This window comes from Oncorhynchus tshawytscha, linkage group LG14 (genome assembly GCF_018296145.1).
Source record: "Oncorhynchus tshawytscha isolate Ot180627B linkage group LG14, Otsh_v2.0, whole genome shotgun sequence".
Taxonomy (NCBI): domain Eukaryota; kingdom Metazoa; phylum Chordata; class Actinopteri; order Salmoniformes; family Salmonidae; genus Oncorhynchus; species Oncorhynchus tshawytscha.
Genome location: NC_056442.1, coordinates 14,206,968 through 14,220,206, shown reverse-complemented (window position 1 = coordinate 14,220,206; position 13,239 = coordinate 14,206,968). Strand labels below are relative to the sequence as shown.

Genomic DNA, 13,239 nt, shown 5'->3' with positions numbered 1-13,239 from the left:
TTAACCTTTATTTAATTAGGCAAGTCAGACCAAATTCTTATTGACAATGACGACCTACCCTGGGGAAACCCGGACGGCGCTGGGCCAATTGTGCGCCGCCCTATGGGACTCCCAATCATGGCCGGTTGTCATACAGCCTGGATTCGAACCAGGACTGTAGTGATGCCTTTTGCACTGAGATGCAGTGCCTTAGACTGGGAGGTGACCAAGAAACCAATAGTCACTCTGACAGAGTTCCTCTGTGGAACCTTCCAGAAGGACAACCATCTCTGCAGCACTCCACCAATCAGGCCTTTATGGTAGGGTGGCCAGACAGAAGCCACTCCTCAGTAAAGGGCACTTGGAGTTTGCCAAAAGGCACCTAAAGGACTCTCAGTCCATGAGAAACAAGATTCTCTTGTCTGATGAAACCAAGATTGAGATATTTGGCCTGAATGCGTCAAGAGGAAACCTGGCACCATCCCTACAGTGAAGCATGGTGGTGGCAGCATCATACTGTGGGGATGTTTTTTTTTTTTGATCATCAGGGACTGGGTGTTACGTTCCCCAGTTTCTGTGTTGTAGTTTGTGTATTTGAGTGTGTGTTTCAGGAGATGGCTTCCTGAAATTCCCCAAGCAGCTGATTGGTCGACTCCACGGCTAATTGGAGCTGACCCCACCCCCTCGTAAAGTTACAGCTGTATCCCATTAGACTCGTTCTCCAGTTATAAAAGCCAGTGTTCTGTTGTTTAGGAGAGAGATCATTGCTGGGAGGTCATTGCTGGTTGGTTGTTTCTCAGGCAGTTGTTATGTACTATGTTAGTTGTAGATGGGAGCAGCTTTGGTATGTTCTGTGTGAGTTTGTTGCTCAGTCAGAGCCTGTGTCCTGTGTTTCTCAGTGTGTTTGGGAAATTGTTAATAATATTCTGTTTCATTTGTTCCCAGGGGGTAAGGGGACGGCACCTAGGGAGTGCTTAGGCAAGAGGCCCGCGGGCATACATATACCCATAGTATATTCAGTCTAGGCACGCTAGGAAAGACCTGGGCGGACCACCCTCTGTGTCTTGGTTAGCGCACCACGTGGTGCTAAGTTGGGTAAGAGGTGGGTAGACAGGTAAGGTAGGAGAGGGGGCTTTGATATTTACTTTGTTTGCTTTGGTTCCGTCCAGACCCTTTTCCCCATATTACCGTGTGAAGGAATACATTCCTACTAAACGGTAACGTCTCTGCTTTTTGTCATCCTTACTTGCACCTACAGTCCCATACCTCTTTCACTTCATGGAGAGTTGAGTTGTAGCAGTGTGTTGCGTTCCCTCTTCACAGAGGCGTACATAACATAATGGGGGCTCATCCGGGATCATTCCATTAAACCCACCGGACCCTGCTGCACTGAGCTCTCTGTGATTAGTGATTGAGGTGTGATGGTGGGTTGTGAGTTTGGATGACTTGTTTAGTTTTTTGTGTGTCCAGTAGATTGCTGTGTACAAGATGAATGCCTCCGCCATCTCCAAGTTTTTTTGAAGCGCCCTCTATTGATTGTTTGGTGAGGTTTCATAAAGTAGACCTTTTAGCTGTAGCTGACCATTATGGATTTGTTATCCCTGAGAAAGCCCTAAAGGCTGAGCTTTTGGTGCTGGTCAGGGAGGGTTTAGAGAGAATTCGTTCTCTCACGTTGCAAGGAGAGGAGACGGGTAGACCTTCCGATGCCAAGTCGGAGGACAGGGCGGAGGAAGGGGTTGCTCGTATCCCCTTTACATTGCCCCGATTTGACCCTTTATCTTCTGCTTCAGGTTGTTCAGATGGGACCGCTAGGCTGAAGGTGAGGCTGGCTCGGTTAGAAATGGAGCAAAAAAATAAAGAGAGACAGATGCAGTTTGAAATTGAAATGAGGAAAATAGAAGCTGACAAGGAGGTGAGGATCCGACAACTGGCGCTAGACGCTGGCTCCAGTGCGACTCCACAAGCTGCTCATCATCAAGCCCACTTCGATGTGAGTGAACATATTGCTTTAGTCCCTCCATTTCGAGAGTCGCAAGTTGATTCCTATTTCTCTGCGTTTGAGTGTGTGGCAGCTGCGCTGCATTGGCCACTCGAGGTTTGACCGCTCTTGTTGCAATGTAAATTGTCTGGGAAAGCCCAGGAAGTACTAGCTGCTCTCTCCCTGGAAGACAGTTTACACTACGATATGAGTTGGTGCCTGAAGCTTATAGACAGTGCTTCAGGAACCACAAGACAAGTCAGGATGGAGGGAAAGATGCAGAACAGAGCAAAGTACAGAGAGATCCTTGATGAAAACCTCAGACTGGGGGCGAAGGTTCACCTTCCATCAGGACAATGACCCTAAGCACACAGCCAAAACAATGCAGGAGTGGCTTTGGGACAAGTCTGAATGTCCTTGAGTGGCCCAGCCAGAGCTCGGACTTCAACCCGATCAAACGTCTCTGGAATGACCATCCAAACTCACTGAGCTTGAGAGGATCTGCAGAGAAGAATGGGAGAAACTTCCCAAATACAGGTGTGCCAAGCTTGTAGCGTCATAACCAAGGAGACTCAAGGCTGTAATCGCTGCCAAATGTGCTTCAACAAAGTACTGATTAAAAGGTCTGAATACTTATTTAAATGTGATTTCATTTAAAAAAAAGTTTTTTTTAAACATTTGCTAAAATTTCTAAACCTGTTTTTGCATTGCCATTAAGGGGTATTGTGTGTAGATTGATGAGAGAAGGGAAAGAACGATTTAATCGATTTTAGAATAAGGCTGTAACACAACAAACTGTGGAAAAACTCAAGGAGTCTGAATATTTTCCGAATGCTAACAACCCAACGCGCAGCCGTGGATGCATCATTTATCAGTAGACTGTACTGTAGCGTCTGTCAGCATGGGGGTTTAGGGTCTGCAGAGCCTCAAGCTTTGCCCGAAGCAAACATTTAATGTACGCTGTTTAGAATCATTAAGGAGATGGTGTCATTTTTAAAGAGAGAGAGGTAACAAACAACCTCTAAATTGTCAAACGCCTGTTCTCTTTGCTACCGAACGGCAAGCAGTACTAGTGCACCAAGTCTGGAACCAACAGGGCCCTGAACAGCATCTACCCCCAAGACATAAAACTGCTAAACAAGACTGCTACATAGCTAATCAAAATGCTACCCAGACTACCTGCATTGACCCTTTTTTGCACCAACTCTCTTGTGCTGACTCTGCGCACACACACTGGATCCTACCCACACACTCACACATACTTACACTGAAACCCCAACACACACTACATACACATAGAACGTGCGCACACACGACACGCACACGTATACTGACGCCACATTCACACGCACCACATATGCTGCTACTACTGTCTATTATCTACCATGTTTGCCTAGTCACTTTACCCCTACCTACCGTGGCAAGAACAAGTATGTGAACCCTTTGGAATTACCTGGATTTCTGCATAAATTGGTCATTAAATGTTATCTGATCTTCATCTAATTCAACACAATAGGCAAATGCAGTCTGCTCAAACTAATAACACACAAGCAATTATGTTTTCATGTCTTTTGTTGAACACACTGTGTAAACATTCACAGTGCAGGGTGGAACAAGTATGTGAACCCTTGGATTTAATAACTGGTTGACCCTCTGGCAGCAATAACCTCATCCAAATTTTTTCTATAGTTGCAGATCAGACCTGCACAACGGTCAGGAGGAATTTTGGACCATTCCTCTTTACAAAACTGTTTCAGTTCAGCAATTTTCTTGGGATGTCTGGTGTGAATCACTCTCACTTGAGATCATGCCACAGCATCTCAATCGGGTTGAGGTCAGGACTCTGACTGGTCCACTCCAGAAGGTGTATTTTCTTCTGTTGAAGCCATTCTGTTGTTTATTTACTTCTGTGCTTTAGATCGTTGTCCTGTTGCATCACCCAACTTCTGTTGAGCTTCAATTGGGCGTACAGGTAACCTTACATTCTCCAGCAAAATGTCTTGATAAACTTTGGAATTAATTTTTCCGTCAATGATAGCAATCAGTCCAGGCCCTGAGGCAGCAAAATGGTCCCAAACCATGATGCTCCCTCCACCATACTTTACAGCAAGGATGAGGTGTTGATGTTGGTGTGCTGTGCCTTTTTTTCCCCTCCCCACTCCCTTCCAAACAACTCAACTTTAGTTTCATCTGTCCACAGAATCATTTGGAACATCCAGGTGCTCTTTCATGAACTAAATATGTGCAGCAATGGGTTTTGTTGGACAGTGGCTTTTTCCGTGGTGTCCTCCCATGAGCACCATTCTTGTTTAGTGTTTTACGTATCATAGACTTGTCAACAGAGATGTTAGCATGTTCCAGAGATTTCTGTAAGTCTTTAGTTGACACTAGGTTTCTTCTTAACCTTACTGATCATTCTGCGTTGTGCTCTTGCAGTCATCTTTGCAGGACGGCCACTCCTAGGGAGAGTAGCAACAGTGCTGAACTTTCTCCAATTATAGACACTTTGTATAACCGTAGACGGATCATTTTGTAACCCTTTCCAGCTTTATGCAAGTCAACAATTCTTAATCTTAGGTCTTCTGAGATCACTTTTGTTCGAGGCATGGTTCACATCAGGCAATGCTTCTTGTGAATAGCAAACTCAAATCCAGGTCAGCTGACTCCTGACTCCATGTAGTTTTTGGAGAAGTCATTAGCCTCGGGGTTTCACTTACTTTTTCAGACCCAGACTGAATGTTTAAATGATGTATTCAACCCGATTTGAGATGCTGTGGCATGATCAAGAAAAATACAGTAACTTGTGTATTATTAGTTTAAGCACACTGTGTTTGTCTATTGTTGTGACTTGGATCAGATCAAATGTTATGACCATTTTATGCAGAAATCCAGGTGATTCCAAAGGGTGAACCACATACTTTTTCTTGCCACTGTATATGGGCATAGCTCCTTCAATGAACTCGTATCCCTGCGCATCGACTCGGTACTGGTACTCCCTTTTATATTGCCATGCTATTTTTACTCGTTATTGTTATTCATTATTCACTGTGTATTTATTCCTCATGTCACTATTTACTTTTTCTTTTAAAAATGTTTTATCCTAACTCTGCATGTGTGAGAAAAGGACCCGTCAGTCAGTAAGCATTTCACTGTTCGTCTACACCTGTTTTGCGAAGCATATGGCAAATAAAATGTTATTTTATTTGAAAGTTAGAGGGCGATTTGTGATAGAGGGAAGGAAAGAGAGAGAGGGATAGGAAAATAATAGATTGACTGCAATGAAGGGAATGAGTCAGACATAGAGAGGGGGAAAAAAGGGGAGGATAATTAGCCACAGTCTAGCAAGCTTGACAGATCAGTTAGACTCCTCTCCTCTAACTGGCCACTTAATTACTCCACCATTCTGTTCTTCTTTCCTCTTCCCTCATTCTTTCTATTTCTCCCTCTCGCTTTCCCTTTCTCCTTTTCTTTCTCTCTTTGTCTCTGCCTCTCTTTCTCCGTCTCCTCTCCCTGCTCGACTACAGCAGCATAATCTGAACGCTCCATATTCTACTGACATGTGTAATGGAAGACTAACTCGAGCTAGCAACAGCGTAACATGATCAACTTATTCTGGTTGGAATTGACTGTATGATAGTTTAGTTACACCACATGGTCCTGTGTTCCAACCACACACACATTTACAGACTTACAACACACATCTGCTTGCGAAACGCACCCATTCATTGATTCATTCATGCATATGGACACACAGCTTTGCCGACACACACTCAAACCCGCTCAGTGGTTTTGCTGCGAAGCCTTTTTGTAACCTAGCAACCCTCCAGTCTAGAATCCAATGCTGCTGAATTATAGTGTGTGTTTGTGTGTACACGTGTGTGGTGTGTGTGTGTGTGTGTGTTTGATGTGCACATGCTCAGTAGTGATGCGTTCTCCTCCCCCCTCACCTGTCAGAGAGGAGCAAGTTGACTCTGAAGTGTCTACATAATTTAGCGCCCGGAAATGTTTTTATTAGGACTTCGATGGCAGGTGCGTCCATGGATGGGTGTCACATTTGATTACAGCGACACTAGGGGTGGACCTGTGGATAAAAACGCTTGCCAAATATTATTAGAGAAAAGGTCATCTAGTCTCTCCACAGACCAGGGAGAGGGAGGAAAGAGGGAACAAAAAATAGTCACCTGAGGAGTTTCTTATAAAGCCATGTATCGTATTTCAATGTAGTTAAATAAGAAATATGAACGTCGGAATACAGAATGTACAGTTGAAGTCAGAAGTTTACATACACTTAGGTTGGAGTCAATAAACTCGTTTTTCAACAGCTCCACAAATTTCTTGTTAACAAACTATAGTTTTGGCAAGTCGGTTAGGACATCTACTTTGTGCATGACACAAGTCATTTCTCCAACAATTGTTTACAGACAGATTATTATTTAACCCAGTGGGTCAGAAGTTTACATACACTAAGTTGACTGTGCCTTTAAACAGTTTAAGAAATTCCAGAAAATGATGTCATGGCTTTAGAAGCTTCTGATAGGCTAATTGACATTGAGAATCAATTGGAGGTGTACCTGTGGATGTATTTCAAGGCCTACCTTCAAACTCAGTGCCTCTTTGCTTGACAATATGGGAAAATCAAAAGAAATCAGCCAAGACTTCAGAAAAACAATTGTAGACCTCCACTAGTCTGGTTCATACTTGGGAGCAATTTCCAAACGCCTGAAGATACCACGTTCATCTGTACAAACAATAGTACGCAAGTATAAACACTTTGGGACCAAGCAGCCGTCATACCGCTCAGGAAGGAGATGCGTTTTGTCTCCTCAAGATGAACGTACTTTGGTGTGAAAAGTGCAAATCAATCCCAGAACAACAGCAAAGGACCTTGTAAAGATGCTGGAGGACACAGGTGCAAAAGTATCTATAGCCACAGTAAAACGAGTCCTATATTGACATAACCTGAAAGGCCGCTCTGCAAGGGAGAAGCCACTGCTCCAAAACCGCCATAAAAAAGCCAGACTATGGTTTGCTGCTGGAGGGACTGGTGCACTTCACAAAATAGATGGCATCACGAGGAAGGGAAATTATGTGGATTTATTGAAGCAACATCTCAAGACGTTAAAGCTTGGTCGCAAATGGGTCTTCCAAATGGACAATGACCCCAAGCATACTTCCAAAGATGTGGCAAAATGGCTTAAGGTCAAGGCATTAGAGTGGCCATCACAAAGCCCTGACCTCAATCCCATAGAACATTGGTGGGCAGAATTGAAAAATTGTGTGCAAGCAAGGAGGCTTACAAACCTGACTCAGTTACACCAGCTCTATCAGGAGGAATGGGGCAAAATTTACCCAACTTATTGTGGGACGCTTGTGGAAGGCATCCGAAAAGATTTGACCCAAGTTAAACAATTTAAAGGCTATGCTACCATATGCCAATTGAGTGCATGTAAACTTCTGACCCACTGGGAATGTGATGACAGAAATAAAAGCTGAAATGAATCACTCTACTATTATTCTGACATTTCACATTCTTAAAATAAAGTGGTGATCCTAACTGACCTAAGACGGGAATTTTACTAGGATTAAATGTCAGGAATTGTGAAAAACTGAGTTTAAATGTATTTGGCTAAGGTGTATTTTAACATCCAACTTCAACTGTATATAGCCCTAGTCCTAGACACTAGTCCATCTGCAACCTATAAGGACAGTATGCACTAGTGGTTTCAGTAGGAAAGACGGGGAGATGGTGTGGTTGGAGTTCTCCAGAACTATGCTGACCGACTCGTTGCACCATTGCCCTCTCAGCCACCATAATTGCAACGTTCCTCAACGGATGATCAATACAGCACCAATTCGGTTTACTTAAACTTTCCTTCATTCTGTCCTGTCTTCTCTTTGATGTGGCCAGTCAGAGACAGTCCGAGTCCCGGTGGCCCTAGTTCAATGGCCAAGTCTCCCTAATTAGCCCTCCTGAGGTTGGACACACACACACACACGCACAGGTTGGACAAACATCCCTGAGACCAAAGGGAATGGAAGGTTCTGAAAGTTCTGGCTCCCACATCCCTCCCCCTGGATAAGAGGAAAAATAAATATCTTTACCCTTTACTGAACTTTCCATTGGTGCTCTGGGCTCCCTGGTGTCTGGGTGGCAAACGATGGGAAATTAGCTTCTGATGACAACCTGGTTTCGATGCGCACACACACACGCACACACACACACGTGCCTGCATAGACATGGTGCATTTGGGTGTACCTGGCCTCAAAGGCCAGCTGAATCACCAATTCTCTAATCTTAGTATTTCTGCTTTCTGCCTAAAGTGTATGCTTAATAGAGGAGTTATAACCTCCCACATTATTCTGAAATGTTTGTATTCTGTTAAACAGTTGACTGAAGTAAAGAACCCTCTGCCCAGTTCCCACTAGGGTTAAATATTATTGACAATTGTTCCATCCTGAGAATAAATCACTTTTCTCCCAGATAACCTGGTATTTCCCGCCAAAACTGGAATTGTCCTTCAATTGTAAAGCATATGAATAGGCCGATGATTAGAGCTTTGATCGAAATTCAAGCCTGACGCTACCTGAGCCTTATGAGCCCTACATTAGACATTTAATGAGGCCTTTAATGAGGCCAAGCCCAAATGATTGTGCCATTATCCAATACATATATTATATATGGCTACTGCACATTACACACAACAGGAACAACCTAAAAGCCCATAGATGGAGCAAGCTATATGTTCTCTTGGGTAAACATTTTTCATTAGGTCCAGGAGTCTCTCTCTCTCATATATATATATATATATATTGTGTCAATCTAGAACAGGATTATTTAGTGTGGATGCAATTTGAATGCAGTTGATGGAGAGAGAAAGACTGTGGGAGTGCTCACGCGTGCATTGATATTCAAGCTGAAATAAAAAATACATTTGTATATATCATCTTTACAATTAATAAATAAGGTGACCCCGAAAGCCATATAGAGATGGGTAAATCAGACACGCATTCCGTCTTTATATTACTGCATAGACCATGCTGCAGAAAATGCAGGCCTACCTGTCACAGTAAAAGTAAGTTACCATGATGAGATAGGTCTGCTGTACATGCATTGTGAACTGCGCTCCATACTGAGATGGGCTGTCTGTCCCCACCCGGAGCGTTGTTGATTCATCATGCAGAGGCCATAGAGAAGCCAGATTTAGACATTGCATGTCATTTAACAGTTCCATTTCACGCCATGTGTTCATATAAATAATTTATAATTTACCCGTACCTCGCAGTTATTTGTCCTGTGAAAAGGGAGTGGTGCGCGATGAGACAAGTACATCCCTACCGGCCTATCCCTCCCTAACCCGGACGACGCTAGGCCAAATGTGCATCGCCCCACGGACCTCCCGGTCGCGGCCGGTTACGACAGAGCCTGGGCGCAAACCCAGAGTCTCTGATGGCACAGCTGGCGCTGCAGTACAGCGCCCTTAACCACTTCGCCACCCAGGAGGCCGATTTCAAAAATGCTTTGCAGCTAAAGCATAACATATGATTGTTAGATCACCACCAAGTCGAAAAAACACAGCCATTTTTCCAGCCAAAGATAGGAGTCACAAAAAGCAGAAATGATGACACTCATAGGACATCACGTTACACAATACATGTATGTTTTGTTCGATAATGTGCATATTTATATCCAAAAATCTGTTTTGATGCCAAAACATCCGGTGATTTTGCAGAAATACTCATAATAAACATTGATAAAAGATACTAGTGTTATTCACAGAATTAAAGATAGACTTCTCCTTAATGCAACCGCTGTTTCAGATTTCAAAAAATCTTTACGGAAAAAGCATAATCTGAGAACGGCGCTCAGAACCCAAAACAGCCAGAGGACTATCCGCCATTTTGGAATCAACAAAGTTAGAAACAACACCATAAATATTCACTTACCTTTGATGATCTTCATCAGAAGGCACTCCCAGGAATCCCAGTTCGACAATAAATGACTGATTTGTTCCATCATTTATGTCCAAATAGCCACTTGTTAGCGTGTTCAGCCCAGTAATCCATCTTCATGAGGCGCAGGCACTTCATCCAGACAAAAACTCAGTTCCGTTACAGTCCTTTAGAAACATGTCAAACGAAAAAGCACTGGAACGAGAAGTAACTCTGTCGGGAGCGCACGTCATGTGACCAAGGCTCTCTGCCAGGCCACTGACTGAGGTCTTATGAGCCCCTCCTTTATAGTAGAATCCTCAAGCCAGTTTCTAAAGACGGTTGACATCTAGTGGAAGCCCTAGGAAGTGCAACCTCATCCATATCTCAATGCCCGCTTTGAGGACAAAACAGTGCCCCTGACACGGCCCGCAACCAAAACATGCGGACTCTCCTTCACTGCAGCCAACGTCAGTAAAACATTTAAACGTGTTAACCCTCGCAAGGCTGCAGGCCCAGACGGCATCCCCAGCCGCACCCTCAGAGCATGCGCAGACCAGCTGGCTGGTGTGTTTACGGACATATTCAATCAATCCTTATCCCAGTCTGCTGTTCCCACATGCTTCAAGATGTCCACCATTGTTCCTGTTCCCAAGAAAGCTAAGGTAAATGAGCTAAACGACTACTAGCACTCACTTCCGTCATCATGAAGTGCTTTGAGAGACTAGTTAAGGACCATATCACCTCCACCCTACCTGACACCCTAGAACCACTCCAATTTGCTTACCGCCCAAATAGGTCCACAGACAATGCAATCTCAACCACACTGCACACTGCCCTATCCCATCTGGACAAGAGGAATACCTATGTGAGAATGCTGTTCATCGACTACAGCTCGGCATTCAACACCATAGTACCCTCCAAGCTCGTCATCAAGCTCGAGACCCTGGGTCTCGACCCCGCCCTGTGGGTACTGGACTTCCTGACGGGCCGCCCCCAGGTGGTGAGGGTAGGTAACAACATCTCCACCCCGCTGATCCTCAACACTGGGGCCCCACAAGGGTGCGTTCTGAGCCCTCTCCAGTACTCCCTGTTCACCCACGACTGCGTGGCCATGCACGCCTCCAACTCAATCATCAAGTTTGCGGACGACACTACAGTGGTAGGCTTGATTACCAACAACGACGAGACGGCCTACAGGTCGGAGGTGAGGGCCCTCAGAGTGTGGTGTCAGGAAAATAACCTCACACTCAACGTCAACAAAACTAAGGAGATGATTGTGGACTTCAAGAAACAGCAGAGGGAGCACCCCCCTATCCACATCGATGGGACAGTAATGGAGAGTTTTAAGTTCCTCGGCGTACACATCACAGACAAACTGAATTGGTCCACCCACACAGACAGCATCGTGAAGAAAGCGCAGCAGCGCCTCTTCAACCTCAGGAGGCTGAAGAAATTTGGCTTGTCACCAAAAGCACTCACAAACTTCTACAGATGCACAATCGAGAGCATCCTGTCAGGCTGTATCACCGCCTGGTATGGCAACTGCTCCGCCCACAACCGTAAGGCTCTCCAGAGGGTAGTGAGGTCTGCACAACGCATCACCTGCCCTCCAGGACACCTACACCACCCGATGTCACAGGAAGGCCATAAAGATCATCAAGGACAACAACCACCCGAGCCACTGCCTGTTCACCCCGCTATCATCCAGAAGGCAAGGTCAATATGGGTGCATCAAAGCAGGGGCCGAGAGACTGAAAAACAGCTTCTATCTCAAGGCCATCAGACTGTTGAACAGCCACCGCTAACATTGAGTGGCTGCTGCCAACACACTGACTCAACTCCAGCCACTTTAATAATGGGAATTGATGTAAAATATATCACTAGCCACTTTAAACAATGCTACTTAATATAATGTTTACATACCCTACATTATTCATCTCATATGTATATGTATATACTGTACTCTATATCATCTACTGCATCTTTATGTAATACATGTATCACTAGCCACTTTAAACCATGCCACTTTGTTTACATACCCTACATTACTCATCTCATATACTGTACTCGATACCATCTACTGCATCTTGCCTATGCCGTTCTGTACCATCACTCATTCATATCTTTATGTACATATTCTTTATCCCTTTACACTTGTGTGTATAAGGTGGTAGTTTTGGAATTGTTAGGTTAGATTACTCATTGGTTATTACTGCGTTGTCGGAACTAGAAGCACAAGCATTTCGCTACACTCGCATTAACATCTGCTAACCATGTGTATGTGACAAATACATTTGATTCGATTTGTACTCGGTAGGCCAAGCTTTGAAAAACTACAAACCTCAATGTCCCACTTCCTGGTTGGATTTTTCTCAGGTTTTCACCTGCCATATGAGTTATGTTATACTCACAGACATCATTCAAACAGTTTTAGAAATTTCAGAGTGTTTTCTATCCAATACTAGTAATATTATGCATATATTAGCATCTGGGACTGAGTAGAAGGCAGTTCAATCTGGGCACGCTATTCATCCAAAAGTGAAAATGCTGCCCCCTATCCCAAAAAGGTTAACAGAATGAATGGGGAGTCATTTAGTAGGTATGTGCTGAACCTTCACATGGACTGTGTCTAAAATGGCACCACCCTAGTCCCTAAAAGAAGTGCTCTTCATAATGCAGGGCTGCTCAACCCTATTCCTGGAGAGCTACCCTCCTGTAGGTTTTCGCTCTATCCCCAGTTGTAACTAACATGAGCTTATCAACCAGTTAATTGTTAGAATCAGGTGTGCGAGATTAAGTTGGAGCAATAATTTGAATATTTTTATTTTTTTAATTCATTACGAGAGACGACATGCATGCTCAATCAAGATGGCAGCCCTAATGATGGTCCGAAGACCGCATGAATGGGTTTTTGAAAATGTCTTTATTTCTCTGCCCTGAATGTCCCTGCTCAGCTGCTGTAGCTACTGGGTTAGAAGGGGGATGGATGGAGGGGGGTGGGGAGTTGAGTTGGTGATGGATGAAAGGATTGGTCCATATTTTAAACAGTGAAGTCCTCAATTTCAAAACAAATGACATCAACGATGCTACGTGAAGACCAAGGGTTAGTCTTCACGTATTCCTTTAGGACCGTGTTCTAATTTGGCCCTATTGTAAATTGCGCATTTAAATCAATGGAAGAATTAGGCGAGAACTCAAGTTATGCGCCTAAATTTCAAGTTGGTATTAGTCCCTGAGTGGCGGTAGCTGCAGGGTATTGCGTTTTGTGTGTGTGTGTCTGTTTTTGATTGTGTGGCAGGTGAGGGACTGCAGCTCTGTCTGTCAGTCTGTTCCTCTGTGTATTCGGCTGG

The 13,239-nt window shown here is 44.2% G+C and overlaps 1 protein-coding gene across 1 annotated transcript in view; it reads left to right on the top strand.

The window, feature by feature from the left end:
- LOC112267738 (partitioning defective 3 homolog B-like) overlaps positions 1-13,239 on the top strand; it is an 85,813-nt gene that overhangs the window by 37,674 nt on the left and 34,900 nt on the right. The gene's annotated exons all lie outside the window — the stretch shown is intronic.